Consider the following 18,738-nt stretch of genomic DNA (forward strand, 5'->3'; position numbering starts at 1 on the left):
ACACGACAGCCTTGGCACCCAGAGGCAGACAGCACTATTATCCGCAGGACAAACCCCCCTCAGGTTCTGGACTCCCGTCAGCAGCAAGTACACAACCTGGCTCATGTGCAACATACACTACACTCTGGCTCTCCATCAGGCCCCTTCCCACACAACATCTAAACCACATCATTCCCCAGCCTTGAAACCCACGTCCAGAGCGTCATGAATGTCTCCTTTGAGTTTGCCACATTCCATGGGTGCAGGAGGCATGCAGAGCCCCAGGCCCTTCTTAAACAATGGACGGCAGTACCGCAGGATCTCCTGGTACATCACCCTGCTTCCCTACCCAGCAAATGTCATCAGGAAGACACTCAACAAGCAACTGACAAATTTCCTCCATGCAACCAGCTCCAGGCAACCGGCACCAGACCATCTTCCACAATGTCAATGGCATATGAGATGATGATGAGGTTGTGTGTACATGTGATGGTGGAGAGGGGGGTCATGGAGACATTGGAGATCGTCACGCTGAGAGAAGAGCCCTGTGGCATGAGCCAGATGACCCCAGTGTACTACATGTTGCAGGGTGGAGGCAGACTCCCGGGGCCTTGCTGTTGAGCTACTTTCTGATTTAATCCTGAGCCCTCCTCTGGATATCAGTGTTGGAGATGTGTGAGCTGACAGTGTGGTAGCACATGGTGTAGAATGCCGTTGAGAGGTCAAGGGTAGTGGCCTCACCATTGTTGAGCAGGGCAAAGTTGGCGTTGGTGGTGGCAATGATGACGGTTGCAGTGGTGACCTCCCCGGGCACATCAACATGACCCATGACCTCTACACCTTCATGTAACTCTTCCAAATTGGTCTGTCCGAGCAGTATTGCAAGCCCCCCCTCAGCAGCTTGAGTCCATCACGGGTGAGTATTGGGCTCCATGTCTGTATTTTGTGATACATTGTGACCCATGTGTGTCCTCGACCGGACTCAGATCCAAGTGTATGGATGGCTGGAGTTAGTTCCACACTCAGGCATACTTTGACATATCCCCACACGTATGTTGTGGACTCATGCTAAATGACTGCAACATAAAAATTCATGTACTAATTTTTTTATTTCTAGCTCTGGGGCGTGATTTGTGCACAGAAAAAGGGGCAATGCAGGGACCATAGAATCCAAAGTTCACAGGGGGAGATGGGATCCTTGGCATTTGAAGTCATCAGAGTCCAGCCCACAGTGTTTGGCATCATTGGTCAGACTGTGACCAGCAAGTCCATGTGTCAGATGATGTCGGTCAATGAGGTGATGCTGTCGCACATGAAGGCCAGGTGCCAGGCCAGGTGACCTGGGAGATGTGGATGGGCCGCTGCCTCTCACGGTCTTTTCCGTGGACGACCCACCCTCCTCGGGGGACCCTCAGATGCAGGCCTTGTCGATGCTTGGGACGGTCCGTTGGACGAATCATCCTCCTCCTCCCTCCCTGTGGCTGGTGCTAGTCTGCACCTGGTGGCACAGGGAGGGTTGCCCATGTTATCAGTGATCCGACGGAGTGAATGGCTTATGTCCCTTTGCACCGCCAGGAGCTCAGCCAGTCTTGCCTCCATCCGTCCTTGTTGTTGTTGTTGACTGGCGTGTTGCTCGGCCTGCTGGTTCTTGATCTCTGTGAGGGTCACCACTACCTGGCTGATCTCCCTGGTGTCACGCCGGTATGCATCCATGATGTTGTGTATGTGTGACATACCGATCCCTTCAGCTGGCTGGTCAGGTTCTCGCCTCCACCTGCCTCCACTCCCACCACCCCTGCCCACACGAGCCTGGCCTGCCGTTGTGGGCACATCGGGTCTATGGGACCCCTGAGGGATGGCAGTGGCAGTGTTGTCTGCCTCCTCCTGGGTGCCCGCCGCACCTTGTCCCTCCTGGTCAGACTGGCTCAGTTGTTCACTGCGGGCAGGGCTCCTCGGTGTCTCCTGGGATGTGGCAGGAATGGGGGTGGTGGTTGGCACAGATGTTCCTGAACCAGGTTCTGCAGGGGCTTGGACACCAGAGAGTCCAGGTCAGTCGGGGTCATCCGTGGAGTGTTGAGAGGCGTCGCTGCCGGTGGGATCAGGTTCCTCCCGAGCCTGTGACTGTGATTCTTCACCCCCATTGTTGGGGGGATATTCATCACGTTGCCCTGTGTGTGAGAGACAGATAATGTTAATGCTGTTTCATGCAACATGCATGCTTCATACACATTCAAGTTGGCACTGTTCCTCCAGGTAGTTGTATGTGCCTAGCATTCTCCTCAATGTTCACTTGTGGATGGGTATGTTGCGGGGGACAGATTGATATGTTCTCTTGAGTCTTTGACATGTCGATTTGTGGCTTGGGTGCTTCTTCGGCTATGTATTGGTCTTGTTGTGTTGCATGTCCATTGTGACAGTGGGTAAATCCATTGCCTGTCCTGGTGGTGTCTGCTTGTGTAAGGGGTGTGTATGACAGGGCCTGCTGGTGGGTGTAGTGTGATTTGGCACTGGGGCTCCCAGGTGACATAGCTGTCCCCCCATGGAGCATACTGCCATGACAGTGAGTGTGGGTTCCTGTCCTAGTTATCTGTCCTTGTTGTCTTAGTGTTTGTGTTTGCACCGGTCACAGGAGGGCCTTGTGCTGCCTACACCAGGGCCAAGTGTGAGCTATCTTGTCAGTACTTTCCCAATCCCTGTGCATTGCGCATGGTGCATGGGTATGTAGCTGGGCCATATGGGATGAGGGCAATTGTGTCTGATTTACAATTCATACATGCGTTTTGTGGCACCCACCCTCCCAGCATACCGGACATGCATTCTTGGGTTGGTGCTTCATGTAGCATGTGACATAGCATGGCTTTGCTTTCTCAATGGGGCATACACATGTTATTGGCATTAGCGTTGTTTTTGACTGTGGTTCTGGCCGGTGATGGCTTCGGGTAGTTGCGTGCATTTGGTGTAGTTGGGGTCTGGATGCCATTACCCCCATGTTACGTAAGTTGTTTGTGTACTCACCAGGCTCTGGAAGTCCTTGAAGTCCATGTACTCCCACTGGTGGAAGCATGGCCATCACCTTCTCCTCCCAGGGAAGGTAATGTACTGGTCTGCGGGGCGCACCACCTCCAGTGATGTTGCTCTGGGCGTGGTCTTCATTCATTTTTCTCTTGAACGCCCTCCGCAGATCGTACCACCTGGCTTGGCATTCGGTCCTGGTCCTTCTGATGGGTGCAACAGCATTCACCCTATCGACGATCCTCTGCCACAGGTGTGATTTTTCAGCTATGCTGGCTCTGTCTGACCAATGTTCCAAACAGCTGTGGCTCGACTCTGATGACTTCATTGACAAGGATCTCCAGCTCCTCCCTTGTGATCTTTGGATTCTTGTCTGTGGGCATGGTGTGGGGTGAGGGTGTGGATGGTTGTGGGTGTGTGGGTCTGAATGTGACAGTGTGGGTCTGAATGTGGAGAGGGGGTATGTGTGAAGGAGGGTGTGTGAAGGTGTATATGTTAAGGTGGATGGGTGCAGTTGTTTGTGTGTGCTCTCTAGCTGCAGTGAGTCTGTTGCAAAGGCTCATGGTTTGTGTGTGTGGGCCCTTTTTATTGGTCCATTTGTGGGTGGGGCTCAGTTTGAATTTTTGGTGGGTGTGTTATATGGGGTGGTTGTGAGTTTGCCCCTCTTTTTGCCTGTTTGGATGTGTCCAGGTCAGTCCTTTCCTTTTTTTGTGCAGTGTAGACGTGTTTTGTGGTGTTGTGCGAGTCGAATTGGTCCTCCTTGTGCTATTTTACAGTGTCCATGGTTCAGTACGGTACAGAGGTACGAGTCCTACAACCACACTCCCCCATGCATTGTGGATGTACGGTGCATACACGGACATTATGTACGGTGCGTACACCCCATTGCTTATGTACGGTGCATACCCGCAACATCGCGTATGTACAGTGCGTACCTGCAACATCGCGTATGTACGGTGCGTACCCGTAACATCGCATATGTACAGTGTGTACCCGCAACATCGCGTATGCACAGTGCGTACCCGCAACATCGCATATGTACGGTGCGTACCCCCAACATCGCGTATGTACGGTGCGTAACCGCAACATCGCGTATGTACGGTGCGTACCCCCAACATTGCATATGTACGGTGTGTACCCCCAACATCGCGTATGTACGGTGCGTACCCCCAACATCCGCTGTACATACGCGATGTTGGGGGTATGCACTTTACATACACGATGTTGGGGGTACGCACCGTACATACGCGATGTTGGGGGTACGCACCGTACATATGCGATGTTGGGGGTACGCACAGTACATGCGCACTGGGGGTGCGCACCGTACATACACAACGCACGGGGTGTATGCCTGTACGACTCGTACCCCTGTACGACTCGCACCCCGGAACAACTTTTCCCGGGATACAAGTCGTACAAAGTTCGCTTCGTAGCATGTAATGGCATTCCCCGTGTACGGGACGTTTTCCGTACAAATCGTAAATCGGAAAGCCGGTCCGGATCGTACTAATACAGTCGGACTTCATTTTTACGATTTGTACAGAAAAGTGTCCGGGTCCGTCTCGTACAAGTTTTCCCGATCTGATTCGTACGGATAGGGCAGATCCGTATGTAGTCAGTCAGTCAGTCAAAATTCCTCTATTCGATAAATTAATATCATAAAAGACACATACAATCCTAACAAACACGATTAAAAACATTGAATAAAACACACAATTCATGCCATGAATCCCGATCATAATATGACCTATTTCATATTCAGATATAAATAATGTAAAAACTACAGTTATAAAATTTGTACGTAAAATGTTAAAAAATGATCTAATTTAAAACCTGCAATGGAAAAACAATTTTTTTCCTAATACGCATAGCTGCGACCAGGAAGCTTGCTACGTGAAACATAATTCGTGGGGTACTTAGTTGCAGTAAATATATAAGTGCTGGCCTAACCTGTCTAAAACCCAGCTCCCTCAATATCGGCAGCAAAAACTTCCTCCTGCAATCCTTGTAAAAACTACAGAACATTAAAAAATGTAGAGTGTCCTGTCTTGAACTATTGTCACATTTGCAGGGTTCTGAACGATCCACGGTGCACCAGGTTTTAAAAAAGCCCAGAGAAAAGTGAACCAAATTAAACCTAAATCTGATTAGGAGGAACCGGTGGTATGAGGCATTCACAACAATCAGATATGGTTCAGGACCAGGGGAACTGATCAAGGCATAATTGGCTCTAACTGTTGGCTTTGTCATTTCTAGCTCCTCACGTTCTAAGGAAAATAAGGTCTCAAGGGCAGTTTTGATCATTGCAAGATCCTTCTTCGTGATAGTTTCTGGTGATCGGAAGAGGGCCTCGCGACCTATCTTATGGAACCCAGATTTTATGTATGCTAACCATGATATTTTATTTACATTATCCAGTTTTAAGCAGTTATTCAATATTACATGGTTTAAAGTAATTTCCTTGTTCAGCCAAATCTTGAGCCAATAAAGGAGAGGGGCGATTCTAATCAGGTCTGTCACAAAACCAATCCCCACTTCCGTGTGTGTAGAGAAAGTCGGAGTGGACTGTGGAACAGAAAGGGTTTCTCGTAGGAACTTATTTTCAATAAGCTGTATTTTATTATGGTTGGTGTAGCCCCATATCTGGCAACCATACGTTGCAACAGCTAAACATTTTGCCTCGTAAACTTTTAGTAGGGCTACAACTGGTCTAGCCCCTAATCTTTTAACAAAGCCTCTAACTCCCGAAATTGTCCTAGCAAATGCCACACTCCGGCTATTGATTTGTGGGTTCCAAGTGCCCTTTTCATCAAAAACAACCCCTAAATAAGGGAATGTTGAGACCCTGTTTACCACATCCCCACAACAAAAGAAAGTTTTAACCCTGGATTTCTGCCTTCCCTTCCCCGCAATCAGGACCTGAGATTTTTTCGCATTTATTTTAAGGTCCAGATTTTGCATAAAATCTCCGAAGGCATCCAGCAACTTTTGCAACCCTACTCCAGTGCGAGCCAGAAGCACTGCGTCATCCGCATATAGGAGAACCGGGACAACCTGGTCTCCTATACGCGGGATGTCTAAAGATACCTCTCCCAGTTGGGAATCGAGAGCGTTTATATAAAGGGTGAACAGCAAGGGGGCCAAGATACATCCCTGTCTGACACCTCTGTCTGACCTAAAGTGCCTCGTGCATCGCCCATTTGAGTTGACTCTAATTTTGGCTGATAAATCTGAGTGAAGATCGGCCAAAAAATATACAAGGGAACGTTGGAGGCCCATGGTCAATAGGATATTCCAAAGTTTAGATCTATTGACAAGATCGAACGCAGAGGAAAGATCCATAAAACCCATGTACAAAAACCCCTCCTTGGCCACTGTATATTTATTTATTAAAAGGTGCAAGTTTAAGCACTGGTCAATGGTGTTCCGTTTAGGTCTAAAACCGTATTGTGCATCCGACAGGATCCCACTCCCCTTCAACCATTCGCTTAATCTGTTCAAGACCACTCTACCCAGTATTTTGACAGATGAATCTATCAAGGAGATTGGTCTGTAACAGGAGGGGTCCTGTCGGTCTCCTTTTTAAAAAATTGGAATAATGATTGAGGTTGCCCAGGTAGCAGGAAAACTATTATTATTTAGCCCAGTCCTATTGAATACATTGGTTAAAATGTTTGCCCAAATATGTGGATCAGCTCTAAACAGATCCGCAGGGACCCCATCAGGTCCCGGGGCCTTGTTTCGCGACATTTCTTCTATGGCCCTTTCTACTTCAGGAACCTGAAAGTCCAGGGAATAAGAATTGCTTTGTGGCAAGCTTGATGAAGCATGATTACAATCTACAGGCAGGCTGTATATTTTTTCGAAATGGGTTAGCCATGCCTCGTCAGGAATATTACAATCAAATTCGTGATTTTTATCCTCATTAGAGAACAAGGGCTGATTTATAGTTGCCCAAAATTTCCCACTATCTTTCAGGGTGTCAGTAGATAGAAGATTTGCCCAAGCTTCCTCCCTTAGTTCCTGTTTTCTTTGGGCTAAGGCCTGTTTATATACTAGCCTTTTCGAGATTACAAGATCCCTATCTCTGGGGATTTTTTTCAAGGCTTTAAGAAGGTCAGCGTGGGATTGGGAACAGTTTTTGTTAAACCATCTTTTTTCCAACTGAGGTTTTTGCTTCCCTTTAACCAATAGATTCTGATTTATTTGTTTACAAATAATGTTAAAGGCATTTATAACCTCTGGGCCTTGAGACTGAGGATCTAGGCAAATATTAAACTCCGTTTCGGTTTGAGACCGAACTTCGGACAAAAAAGTAGTTGGAACCACTTTAGTCCACCGGAGTTTCCTACCCTGATCAGTTAGGACAACTTCTTTCGCCAAGTTTTGTGACGGGTGCCTAAACGTTAATGTTCGGCCACCCGGGATTATCTCCAGAATCACCGGGTTGTGATCACTAAAAATAGAGACCTCTGTAAAATAACGTACAACTTGGACTAGCATTAAAGAACTCAAAAAAATATAATCGATGATTGTACCTTTGTCTTTCCCTTTAAAGGTTGGGATCCTATTTTCTCCCTCCCCACAGGCTGATTCATAAAGATTCCATTCTGCGAGGAGATATTCTAATTTTTCCCCCTGTTTAGAATGTTCAAAATGTGGGGCGGCCGAGAATTGCGGATCCTCATGATCGTCACCTCGACACAATTTATCGCAAGGGTGGATATTTAGATCCCCCATCAAAAAGATCTCAAAGGAATTCGACCTTGAACTATAAGATAAAAGAAACTGCTCTAAAAGGTCCAGATTATTGTCGGCATCCATTGAGTTATATAGATTAATAAATAAAACTTTATTTACATCGGGAGCCGAAAGTTCCACAATTAAACAGTTTGGACAACCTGCATCAAGCTGCCTAAGTGAGCCCTTTATCTCAAGGGAGAACAGCGTGATCAAGCCACCCTTTGCTCTCCCTGCTACACTTTGTTTGGCTGGAATGTGGAAATGGCAATAGCCATCCATAGAAAAACTATTTTGTGTGTCTCAAGTCTCTTGTAGGGATATTATGTGAAATGAACATAGGAATTCCTGCCAATTAGAGTCATTCATTTTAGCCCTAATACCCGCCACGTTCCAACTCATAATCTTGCAAGGAGGGACTGATGGGATTTCCGGGTGTTTTATCTCCCTAATGTCATGTTCCAAGGATGTGAAAGTCTCCTGAGCTGATGCCACCGAGATGGCAGGAGGGGCAGGCACTGGGTTAGGTGAAAGAGAAGGGTCGAGATGATCCTGTGAGTATACAAGAGGAACGGCGAAACTTACACCAGTATTACAGTCCTCCATCAATGATGGGACAACCAATGTAGGACAATCACCTCCAAACTGTATTGGACCACCCGGCAGTTGGACATCGGGATTTATTCTCTTTGCAGCGGCTCTATCCTGATCTATTATATCAGTAAGATCAAGAGCTGGATTATTAAGGTTCAGTCAATCCACACCTTCCATATCATTGAAGGGACCAAAACGGTTATGCAGTGGGAGGTTAAAATCTCGAATAGGTGGTCTGGGATTACCCCTGTTTACCCTTGCCCATTGTGCTGACCGACTAAAATAGGTAGACGGATAAAAATACCGTAAATCAAGGGTGAGGATGCCTACAGGATTTTGAGTATTAGGATGGTAACAAATGTGCCTAACTACTATAGGATCTCTGAAGTTTATAATGATGCAATCGCCCTCTACATCCTTAATTTTAGTGCCCACCCAACTCACCCTTCGTACGAACAGAATTTTGGCTTGCAGGTTGGATGGAAGAGACCTATTTCCATTAAGCCAATGTATGACCTTGTTTTTTAAATCTCTAAAGGATTCTGTCTTGTCGTGTGAAATCTTAGGGACGCCCGCCAGAATAACCGTATAAGGAAGTGACTCTTGAGGTAGATTTATACATGGTAGTATAGAGATCGGGCCAGTATTCAACGGGGCGGGGATAGCACTAGCAAGCTGGTCTTTATTTAAGTCTACGTTCACTGGCTTGGTTTTACTTATTCTATTTACAGTATTAGAACATTCTTTGTCAGACACATCTGCGGAACCAGTTTCCGTCGCCATGGGTGCAGAATCTGAACCACAATGAGGATTTTTAGTATGCGAAATTGGCACGCTGATAATATCTGAGGTGTCCTTATGTGGTAACACGTTCTTGACCGGGAGTAAAAACCCATTGTCTGGATGCAATTCTAAAACTTTTTTCATCACAGCCGTATTAGCCGACAATACATTTTCAAGGTTCTCTACTTTGGCGCTCAATTGTTTTACTCTCTCTAAGATGGGAGCCAACAGTGATCTTAATAAATGTTCAAAAGTGTCCATGTTACCAGTAGAAGATGATGGGTTCCCACGTGGCTTGCCAGATGTAATTTTAGTGGCTGTAGAACCAGAAATATCTAAAAGTGAATTACAGTCTGATTGAATATTAGTATTGTTTGTAGATAACTGTTTTTTTGCCACTTTAGCTCGTTTACCCTTGCTCACCCCGCCTGGACGTTTCCTTTTACAGGATTTGGGCAAACTCATGCGCCCTTTGCCCTTGACTTTATCAGTTTCTGATGGTATCTCTGGGTTGGGAAATAAAGGAATAGTGTTATAAACTCCCAAACATGAACTGTTTTCCAAAATAGAAATGCTGGCTGTGCTGCGGCTACTGTTTGGGCTTATGTTCGTTTCATCTGAACCAGGAGCCTCGATACTGGGTGCCACATTTTGGACCGTGTCAGTAGCCACATGAACAGGGGACTGTGCCAACCTTATGTTCCCCAGGGAGGATCTCTTAGCTGCTATCTCTACGGACAGTCTCTTCTCTGTAACAATAATCTCATGTTCGAGAACACGAGTAGCTCTGGAAATAAAGTCATCTAAAGAGCCTGATATTGATCCCCCTGGACAGTCTTGGCCGCGTATCCGACCAGATCTTAGAGAGGTTGCCATAATTTTAGAAATATAGTAAACGATCCAGGAGCAAGCAGGAGCAAGCAGGAACTGAACAGTACTTTCTGCCCTGGGACAAAGAGGAGCCAATAGATCAGACTGTTACTATACTCGGCGTAGATCGTTGCAGGGATAACAGCCAGGCTGCAGACAGTGCTCCCGGGCTCTCAGGGCAGGAGACCTCAGCTCACGATTGCACGGCTGACCAGGTACGAAATTGCGCTGATGTTTTCCTCAGTACTGGAGCCCATTATTCAAAGTCAGTTCAGCTGTGAGGGGAGAAACCGGGTCTCCCACCACTCTTCTGGCCCGACTGCCACCCCAGATCAGCGTGCGTGCAGCCAGCAGCCCCCTCAGGGCTAGTCCCGGTCACACCAAGTGCCTCCTTCAACAACGTTAGTCCCTGCCCACAACACACTGTATTAATGAAGAGCTGGAGCTTTTGCAGGCTACACACGCAATACGAAGAGCACCAGGCCCTTCCTCCACGGATCGCTGCTCACTCCTACCAGTAGTCCCAGGCCTCCGGAGAATCCCAAGCCAGGGCTGGTTCTCACTCCCAAGGGGGGGCTGATGTTGCGGTCAGCCAGAGTGATGTTAGTTTATGAAACGGGCCCGATCCACCCCCCTGAGCCGGGTGGTCGCTTAGTCCGGTGCCTCCTTCACGTCCAGCCCCACTGATTCCGGCCGCCCGCCGCCGCCAGCCTTCCTCACGGTCACGCCGTGCCAAGCCCGCACTCACCAGGTATTCTGCCGGGACGCCTCCCGCAGCGCGCGGTATATGCACACAGCCGCTGCTTGCCAACGGTCTGGAAACAGTGGAGCGATATGCTGACGAACCTCCGGGCCAGTGTCCACGGCCTCGGATTCCAGTCGCTGCGGCGTCAGGGCGTCATTTTGTTGGTGCAGGGGGGGAGCCTCTCCACTCACAGTTTTCCGTCGCGAGCGGTCAATGACGGCTGCTCCAAGCTTCCTCGGTGGGCCCCCGTTCTCTGTGCAGCAGATCTCTGGTGTTTCGTCCCGAATTGCCCTCAGATGATGACGGATGGCGGGTCTGTGGAGCTCTAGCAACCTGCGGCCATCTTCACACCCATCCACTTCCGACAGCCGGCTTCCCCACTCTTCCTATGCAGTCGGAGACCTCCCTTGACTGTCTAGCAGTCATAAATGCATATACGACCACATCCCCTCTTCCCTCCTCCAGACTAACGCACACATACAAATGCTGCCAGTAAAAAGCGATGCCGGTGCTCAGCCTTCCTGCTCCTATTCCTATTTTTCACATACGAATCGTACTTCATGGGTCGGACGGGACTCGTACGATTCGTATGGAAAAATTTACAGATACGAGTCGTACAGGGGACAAAAATACAGGATCGGCATCGGCCCCTAAATGTTGAACAGACACAAATATATCAGCAAGTGAAGAACAGATTGACCATGGATTACTTCATGAAAAGAAAGAGTGCTCATGTACATTATTTCAACCAATCCGAATGCATGTGAGTGGTAAAGCTGGAACAGGAAAAAGTTTCTTAATTAAAGTAATTACAAGTTATCTGCAGAAAACAACTGAGTCGCATTTGTCTTGTGTTGTCACTGCTCCAACTGGGCTGGCAGCACATAACATTAAAGGAATTACTTTACATCGTTTACTAATGCTACCAGTAGAGCATGAGAACAAATTGGAATACCACAAGCTATCTAGAGAAGCTTGTTGTGAAGTTTCAAGAGTCCTGAAGAAAATGAAACTTCTCATTATTGATGAGGTAAGCATGGTCTCAAACTTGATGCTTGCCTTTGTGCATTTAAGAATGCAGCAAATTCTTAAAACAGAGTATGACGTGTTATTTGGAGGAAAATACTTCATAGTTTTTGGAGATCTACTGCAACTGACTCCTGTAAAAGGACAACCAGTATTTAAAACACTTGCGCATGAAGAACCAGAACGTTTCTGGGTAGTGTTGGAAACGTGAACATTTGAACATATTTTGAATACAAAGAACTGACGAAAAATATACGACAGGCTAATGATGAAGAATATGGAAGTATTCTTCAAGATATAAGAATTGAACTTCTGACAGAACATGGCGAACAAGCTTTGCAGCGTCGATTACTTTCCAATTTGTTTCCAAATGAAAATGTAGTTCCTGAGAAAATATACATGAAAATTGCAGAAAATAAATCTGTAATCTGCTTAATGCCAACACTGCGCGAGTGTTCTATATTCAGCGAAGAACTATTGAAACTGGAAAATGAAGAAATTATAAAAATGGAAGCCATCGATAAAATAGAGCATGAAGGAATCACTATTATTTTGACGGGAAAACTGAAAACAAAACTGGATTCTTTCGAAAAAAGATATCTAAAACGGCTGGTTTAGAAAAAACTATATGTATGTATAAACTGTCGGGTAATTTTAAGGCGTAATTTGAATGTAGAAAAAGGTTTAGTTAATGGAGCAATGGGTAAAGTTGTGGATTTTGTTAATTATCAGAAAAAAAATGGAATTGAATTTTAAAAAATTAAATTTGATCATATTGAAGAAGTTAAAGAAATTGGACATTGTTCAGTTCGTTTTTTGCTTGTTAAAGATTTATATGTCCGTGGGAAACAATTTCCATTTTCTCTGGCATACGCAGTGACTATTCATAAATCTCAAGGATTAAGTATGGATAGTGCATTGGTGAATATTGGATCTAGTGTGTTTAAAGAGGGTATGGCATATGTTGCTTTGTCGTGAGTCAGAACATTATCTGATTTGTTTTTGATTGATTTTGATGACACAAAGGTTACTGCAGATTCAAACTGTGTAAAAGAGTATAATAGGTTAAGAAGAGCGTATGCTCCCAATTTAGGTTAATATCCTGTATTTGAAAAGCATGTGGTTGGTCGAAAAAGAAGGTATGAGAATATCTATACTGAAGAGAAGGGAAAAGAACAAGATAATGTTGTCATTGCAAGCAAAAAGAAAAAGGACACTGTTGAAGAGATTTTTGGTTATCAGTTTGAAAATAGTTCAGGTGTCAACTGCTATGCTAATGTAGTGGTCAATGTTGTTTTTTATCTTGAAGATTTGCAACAATAAAAATTATGCAGAATCAGGAAAAAAGATTTTGTTCCTTGTTGCATTCTGTTTATGAGAAATTGAGAACCGATACAAGAAAAATACCAACTGTTTCTGATGTTCGGAATCTTTTGGATGAATGTTCTGGTTCTACACAATTTATGCAAAATATCCAACAAGATGCTCAGGAATTTTTAATGTATATGCTTACCATTTTTGAAAATGAAGGTGTAGAAATAGAAAATATTTTTGGTCTTTGTTACAAATGGGAACATCATTGTGAAAATTGTATGTATACATCTAGCACTAATGTAGACACTGAAAGATTTCTATATTTAACATTACCGGACTGTAAATCAGTGTTTTTCAATAAATTAATTAAAGCTGCAAATCAAAACATGGAGTGTAGCCAATGTAAAGCCGAAATGTTATCAACAATATTTTTACAAAAATATGGACAATATATCATTTTAATGATGGAACGTTGTACAGGTGATAGAAGAAAATTGGACACTTTAATAAAGCATTTTGTAGCAACACAACTATCAATATCAGGAAGGACTTTTGTAGCAATTACTAAAATTTTCCATGATGGTCCTTCCACAACATCTGGACATTACACTGCCTATCTAAAATGTGAAAAAGGCTGGACTCTTCGCAATGATGCCCAGTTGGTTTTCAAACAACGTTTGCCTAGTGAATAACCGAATTCCTACCTAATATTTTTAAAGCCAAAGTTTTAGGAAGATAATTCAGTCTCTGAGGAATTTATTATTATAATTTATGAGGATTACCATTGGACAATTTCCATAAAAAACTGTGCAAAAATACCATTTGGCCTCAAGGAAGGGAATATTTTTGAATTATGGACTTTTTCTTACACATTGTCTCAGTGTATAATTTAAAGCGCCAACATTTACAGTGTTTATAAGTTTAAGTTATAAAATTGTCTTAGCAGTAAGCATTTTATATATGTGTAATTTGTATTTTCTGGTATTTTACTGAGGATAGATTGTTGGGTTTTTTAAACAATCTTTTTGATTGGTTTTTTTTTTTGCCCGCTGTTATGTGATGAGTATGAATGGAATCACTATTTCTAGTGAAATTCAATATATTCTGAGAACAGCAAAAAGGCAAACAAATTACTTTGTTTAAATTATGCTGTGTTGTTGAAAATGTATTATTACATGTTTTTATTATTACATGTAAACTATTTTTTATTTTTTTTCACAGATTCTAATTCCAAAATAAGCAATTTACCACAATTTACATTACAAAAAACAACTGAAAAAAATGTGTACCATTTTTTATTTGTAAAACTGTGAAGGTAAGTTTAACTAAGTATTAATATGCACAATGGGCAGATCTGCAAGAAGCTACAAAGTTTTAATACGTTTTTCAAAACATCCTGTTTATACCTATGTAGTTTTGGAATGTTCCTATCATAGGATATCATGTGACCTGCAAAAAACCAGATTTGAGTGGTTCATAATATTTCCCATTGTATCTATTGAAGGGCTGCAATCATTTCAATCATTCTTCTTTGAGCATCTTTGCAGACACAACTCTGTGCTTACCTCCTATCATTCACAAGCAATTTTCCAAACAGAAATATGTTACTTTTTGTAACATAGTTATAGTGCAAGACACTCTTTTATGTTTACAAAGAGAGGAAAAGGCACACTGTGTATCTTTCCTTCTCAATGTAAATACGACCTCATCATACACACCACTTTGCGTTGAAAGGGTGTTCTATACGTGTTGCTGTGCGTGATTGCACAGAATACTCATAGAACAAGACACATCTCCAGATTTATCAAAAATAATAAATCTGGACATGTGTGTGAATGCTGCACCATTCTCTAATTGGTGTAGCAAAGCACAACAAGGAGAATTGTTTTCATTTCTCCTCATTTTTTAACCTTCAATACAAGCTAAAATGCTCAGCATACATTGAAGGAGAAAAATGCCTTTACTGATTGTTTTTGTGCAGGAAGGTGTGTCTTTCTGCACAAAAACAAACTCCCCTCCACATCACACAGATATCCTTGCACCATGGTGCAAGGGTGCCTGTGTCACCACATGGCTGCAGTTTAAGCAGCTGTGCAGAGAGAAGCATAGACTTGCAACATATTTATGTACATATGTTCCATCCCTGTGCTTCGGAAGTACCACAGCACACTGCAGTTAAAGAAGTTACTGTGTGATGCTGCAGCACAACCTCATAGTTCTGCACTTATACATTCGCCATACACTACTAATGCATTCGTTCAGTTAATTACGCACTACACATACATTCATCTAAACTTTCATACACTAACATACAAATATAGCTCTTTTTTAAACCAGGAAAGTTAGTTCTTACAAGAACTTTTTTTTTCATCTTTTTTCTTTTATATAATTGTTTTTTGGTTTTCTGAACAATTTTTAAAAAAATTGTTTTTTCTGGAAAAAAAATGAAAAAACTGAACTGGAGGAACAATACAATGAACTTCAGGGGAAACCCCCCCCCCCCCAAAAAAACCTAACAATTATGTTTTTCTTGTTTCCTGCAAATTAAGTCAATGGATTGCTCTCCGTAGCAAAGTACTGCATTGCACTTCAAGCAGAGGACTTTCTGTGTGGCAAACTGTGGACGGATGTCGAGGTGTTGGTCCGATGGATCCATGCGCAAAGTACTCGGCTGTGATGCCTGTGAAGGTCCAGGAAGAACTTGCATTCTTCGGCACTCTTCACGTGCCAGGTTGACTGGTTTTGAGGTGTTTTTTCATGCTGGCTGTACCACATGAATACTTTTTAGCTGGATCGCCACGGGAGAGCACTCTTTGACATATCTTGCATGTCACTTTGGTGGCATTAGTTTTGGATTGCCCCTCTGGAAAAGTAAAAAATTTCCAGACCACAGATGAATACCTTTCTGGGCGTGGTGGTTCAACCAGAAATCCATCTTCAGATGAATGTGCAGATGCTGGAGATGCCTGCTGCCCTGAAGCCATTGTTTGCCAAAAAAGTTTGAACTAAGTGTAAACTTAGCCAAAAAAAGTTCTTCTCAGCAGAGAGATGCTCCTCCAAAGAAGGTCTCAGAAGAATGATTGAAATGGGTGGGGTCTTTCAATAGTTAGAATAGGAATTCTAATGAACCAATAAAATCTCTTTTTTTCAGGTCACATGGGATCGGCGCACCCTGCGCATAGGCAGCACGCACCAAGCACGAATTCGCGAAATTGCATTTAAAAGCAATATATGATGATTAAAAGTAAAATTATATTAATTTTATGAGTAGCTTAGATTATGTCTTCCCTTAATATTTACATGAAATACATATATATATGTTTTTTGCCATTTAAAATATTTCACGGGATTCACGCACCCACCGCGTCAATCACGTACATGACGTTTCGTGGAAGTGCGCGAGCGTCGCGTAACGTATTTCGTACGTGTGGCGTATGCGCTTGGAGTCGTGTACCGGTCGCATAGCAATCGCGCACAAAAATATGAACCCAACGTACACCGTACGTGGATCCTACACTACAATCGTAAAATGGCAACAATGTTCTGCGCAGGCATCGAGAAAGGTACGCATTGGGTGCGCGAATCCAAAAAATAATTGAAAAAAAAAAGAATAACAAAGTATTAAAAATATAGTTAAAAAAATATTTAAAAATTATATAAAAACAGAATTTAAAAAAAATTACAAATATTTTTTTTTTAAATTCATTAAAAACAAATAATATGTATCATTTTTTAAAAAATAGGTAAAACAAACTTTAAAAAATGGTGAAAAATAATATAAAAAACATAAATAAATAAGGTTGAAAGTGCCTTGGCCTATGAAAATGGATGTGGTGGTGGGGCAGTGATTCAATAGGTCATGGCACCGCCTGGCCTGGCGATGGAACAGCTGTCGCACAGCTTAGATAACACTGATAAGAAGTTCCAACGTTTATGGCAGCCACTAATACACAATCTTACATGCATAGAATTCATGTGCTTCAAACCCTCAAAACTCAGGGCACTCCAGCTCTTCGGTTCCGAGTGACCTGCAGCCCCCCTCAGTTGGCCTGAGATCCCCTGCCCGCCGCTAGAACCTAGATGCCACCCCTCCTGCACAATGGTGAATTTGCACCTCGCCAACATCTTATAGCTGGAATGCTCTCTGACCTGATCAAAGTTACTTTGTTTGATGTTTTTAGTTTGTTATCGAACATTATCCTGACTCTAGGGGCCATATTCACAAGAACGCTGCCTAACCCTGAATAATATCGCCAGTTTAGCAGGGAATTTTCAAGCCCACGGTACCTGGCGATAGTAACAGGGAAGGGGTCTCAAAACCCATGTACTAATCATCGCAATGGCACATTGAAATCCTGCATTAGCCGGCGATATGTTGTGAATGGCCGATAATTATCTGCAAAGTCCCATCAGCACTACTTTTAGCTCCCGTTCCAACACTGCCCCTGCTGGAAGCCAGGTGTCACTGTGAGACTGGCAGCATGGTGACCGCGGCAATCAGCTTCCTCGAAGTCTGACCATTTGTTTTAATCAAAAATACTGTCATTTTAGTGGTGCTAACTTAGGCAGACACTTTCCCTCTGGAATACCTGCATCTTAAAGGGCTCCTGGCAGTGTTCCCTTCTGTGCTGCAGGTAGTCGTCCTGCTTAACACCAGCAAAAGGCAGGTGTAAAATCCCTGGTGCTAACACGGTTTTCTCCTGTTTTTCCTTTGCTTCGCAGATCTGGCAGTTCGTTGTGAATGTGGTGTTGTGGTTTTCTCGTGTCTTTTTGTACGGGAACGCCTACTCTGCATCTCATTAGTGTTGGTTGGTGGTGTCCACCATGGAGATAAATTTGGAGGCAGTTATCGCGGGAATACTGGTGTTGACTGCAGTTTGCACCAGCTTGTGAATGGGGTGTTTATTCTATCACCACTTTTGATCCGTTAAAGTGGGGATAATTCGAAGTTAAATCCTTGTGAATATGCCCCTGGATGTTTTCACATACCAGGTGGTACAGTCATTTTTATAGTAACACAAATAACACTCCCACAGTTGTGTGACAGGTTGAGACATAGCTTCTGGGGCCTACCGCCTAGACTAGGCCAATTTTTACTGCTAAATGTACAAGGGGAATATTGCTCCCATCTTTCACTTTACATCTGTCAAGGCACAGGAGCATTGGATGTACCATGTGTACGGATCTTCCCTTGCACATCACTTTCAATGCTGTATTTAACATAAAAATCGGCCGGCCCGACATGGTTGTAGGCGACTTGCTGTGTGCCACTTTATGTACTGTTTTCTTTGTTTTATTTGCCATGGATATGCAACCAGCCCGACCAGGGTTGTAGGCGACACAGTGTATTTCACTCTGATTGTCTTAATGATAACAATAAAACTTTAAAAACAAAAAAAGAAAATGTATGTGGTATTACATATATATTTGTCAAACCATGTCCTCCAAAGACACAACTTTCTCCAAGTTCTTTGCTGATTGCTGAGGGGTGCATAAAAACTTTAGCTTCAATAATTGTCAGAAAACAATTGTAATAGTTATTAGAGTGAAAAGGGTTTAGCCCTCGGTAACATTCATGAGGATCAGCTTGCAATCTTCATGCTGACAGACCAGGAGCTCTGCTTAGGATCTTTTGTGGTCAGGGTACTTTCAATAGACTTTCCTTACCATTGGCC

The sequence above is a fragment of the Triturus cristatus genome, chromosome 8 (assembly GCF_964204655.1).
Source record: "Triturus cristatus chromosome 8, aTriCri1.1, whole genome shotgun sequence".
Taxonomy (NCBI): domain Eukaryota; kingdom Metazoa; phylum Chordata; class Amphibia; order Caudata; family Salamandridae; genus Triturus; species Triturus cristatus.